We start from the raw sequence: 3490 nt of genomic DNA on the forward strand, positions 1-3490 counted from the left end.
TTTCTTCAAGGGAAAAAATGTTTTTCAACTGTCTTCCTGTGTGACACTATCAAGAGGGTCTGGCTGCAGACCTCAACAAAACCTCTACGCTGGGGCGTGCAGCGTGTTAGCTGTTGTTAGCATGACTGGACCGCTGACTCTTACTAGACCTTAGCATAGCCCCGTACGCTGGGGCGTGCAGCAGCAGACCCCAACCCCTACGCTGGGGTGTGCAGTAGGCCTACGCTGGGGCATGCAGTAGCAGACCCCGACCCCTATGAAACCTGAGTGGTTAGGTTTAGTCATTAAAACCCGAGTGGTTAGATTAAGGGTAAGCCAGTGGGCAAGGGGCTAGAGCAGAAAATTCAGCTGGGTAATATAAGTCATCGCCCCAGCGTAGAGATCCATGGCTCAGGCAATGTACGTCACGCCCCAGCGTAGAGGTCCACCCCAGCGTACAGGTCTGTGGCTGAAAGCCCCAGCATAGAGGTTTGCTCGAGGTCTGCAGCCAGACATTTCTCAACACTATCCATTCAACAAAAATCACAACATACAGTTTCTGTGTAACTGTGTTGGTCTTTCAGTACCATTTGTTTAGATAGGAGTTTTTTTGTGCAGACAGCAAAACCAGACCCTTGTCAATTTTGCCTGACCAGTCATAGTGAGAAAATATTAAAAATTTCGAAGTATTTTCCTTCAGTTAACAAAGCCAAATAACTATGACTACAAGACTATATGTGAGCAAGCAGCTCTTACTCATTACCTCTTATATGTGTTACAATCAAACTAAATGTTTCCACATCTTAATAGTTCAAAATTACTTGACACAAGATGCTTGTAGTAACTTGTCCAGTGAAGATCCAAAACCAGTTCTTCTGCCACTAATACTGATTTTTTAAAATTTACTTCATACAATTTTTCTACTCAGTAATCCACAACTTCATAAAATTGATTTTTTTTTTATACAGATGTAACCCTTCATAGGGGTTTGAGCTCTGTAGGAGCTCTAGGGATTCTCTCTGAGTACTTTTTATTATCAAATTATATTTTGATGCTACTTTATGTATTCTGGGAACCTAATTATCATTCTGAATACTCATTTTAATAATTGAAATAATTTTTCCTATGTTGTAGATCTAAGCATGGCTAAACACACTGACATAACAGTCCTAGCCCGATGGGCCCAACTTCCAGTGTTAGCATTACAATTACAATCATTATTACTTTTTTTAGTTAACACAAGATACTTGTGCTTTACAGAAAGAAGAAGTGCTCAAGAAATCCTTAACCCCAGTAAAATCCTTGCTATTTGCCTCCCCATGCAACCGTTAGTACCGATGGGCAGCAAAAAGGCAGTACTTCGTCAGGGCTGTAACATGGATCTCCAGAGCCACACCCTCCATACCAGTCCCCATCACCCACCTTGCCAACAAAGAGACATTCGTTTATCACAGCCCAAACAGCAACACACCTTCAACAAACCCAGGCTCCCTACATACAAACTTCCGGTAGTTAGAATGCTGATACTACCTACATGACATGACATATTACAACTACAACAGGACAGCTATTCCTAAAACGGACATTACATCTGAAACTGCAAAAAGTACACAAGAGAAAATGAGACGAATTGGCGAGAGAGAAAAAGAGTAGGTTATGACAAAAGAAACAGCCAGAGTTGAGGTGTTTTCCTCGACTGTTATTTTTGCCCCAGCTGATATTATTCCTCCTCATTTAAATCCACTGACTGACGTCGCCTTAACTGTCTTTCACAAATTCTGTCCCTGCTCTCTGAACAGCTGACCCTGCAACAAACCCCCTACACCTCACTTCTATTGGCCGAGTCCTAACTTTTCATCCTCGCTTTTCAGCTTCTGCTCCTAAATCTGCACATCTAAGCTTTTTCCTTTCATAAGCTTCCTCCATAGTCCTCCCATAGAACTGGCAGTTCTATAAAATAAACTATACGCTGACGGGCAGAGCATAGCAATATTTCAGGCCTCATACTGTGGCACCTGTTTCCCTCCTAAATCTACCTGCATCTCCCATTCCTTAGCACCTTTTAGCTGGCCTGACTGGTGCCTATCTAAAAACCTACCTCCATTAATTTCTTTCCCTCACAAACTGAACAACTTCCCTCTCCCTGATTGCATGCTACTTCTGCTTTTAAATTCTGCTGCTAAACATTTAAAAACCCTGTTATGCCATCATAACAATAATAAAGGCAAACATTTTAAGAGGAGGGGGTTTAAATATTGAAACAGGCAAATAAATCTCAAAGGTGTATTTTTTGTTTCTTTACTCTATAATAATGGGTATTTAGAGTTACAAAATGTAAACCTTGCTCAGATTTAGGATGAACAATATCTTTGCTAATCTTCATGAATCTGAAGGCGCAGTGGGAGAGTGTAATTTCTTCTGTGCAGACAAGGGAAGACTGTGAGACAGTCTTCTGTCAAGATGTGCTGCCTTTATAAAAAAATACCAAAATAGTGCAAAACGATCACAGCATCTTTTTATTTTTTTCAAATAATGCCACCAGATCAAAATAACTCTGTACCAATCTGCATTTGTACGGCAAGGAAATAGGAAGCATGCTCTGATGCTGTTTGAATTTAAAAAATAAAATACAATTTTAGATGAAGAACAGCTGTGCTTAGAGCAGTCTAGGTTTAATCAGCTCACTCATGATGCACTGAGAATACCAGGTGCAAACTGCCTCTCTGTTATGTTAGCCTGTCCAGCTGCACACAAGTTCAGTAAATGCAGTCTGAGGTAATCATCTTAACAGCTCCTTGTTGCTAAAGGCTGGCACCCACTGGGTCTGAGGGTGTGTGTGTCTGGCCCCCCTCACTACTAGTGTCAGATAGCTGTGCTTTGTCTCAGGCCAAGAAACCTTCAGCATCTTACCAATATAGAGCGGGCTGAATCTTTTGTAATGTGACACCATTTTTGCCTAAACCTAGCCAAAAAGATGTTAGCCATGCATTAAGAGGAAATCTACATGAAAGGGTACCTTGTGTGTATAGAATAGAAGAGGCCAAGGATTCTTATAGTGTGTAGGTATTTGATCTTTTTTGTTAAAAAAAAAGTTTGGAAACTAAATAGAGTATCTTTTGAACCCCAAAATGAGGAGGTGTGGCTGATTATATGGTTTTGAGTGTAACAGAATTTAAATTTTGATATCAAGGAAATAACTAGAAGTCCTAGGCACCCAATACTGGGCAATTTCTTGTTTCTAAATAGCAAAAATTACAAGCAAACATCTGTAACCTGCACAGATTGCATAAAAATATAGGCAACATTCCAGTAATGAAGTGCTGCCAATCTTTAGTGCAATTTAGACCGTGTGCCGGAGTTGATTTGTGTTGTTTCTTAAAATTCTGCAAATTTTCATATCTGCGTAATCATTAACTTTTTAGAGCTAATTCCTACCTATACTTTAAATGTCAATGATATTGTTCATAAAAGAAGCAAATATAACATTATATGTAATATTGTGCATCTCTAT

Source organism: Cheilinus undulatus, linkage group 3, assembly GCF_018320785.1.
Source record: "Cheilinus undulatus linkage group 3, ASM1832078v1, whole genome shotgun sequence".
Lineage (NCBI taxonomy): Eukaryota > Metazoa > Chordata > Actinopteri > Labriformes > Labridae > Cheilinus > Cheilinus undulatus.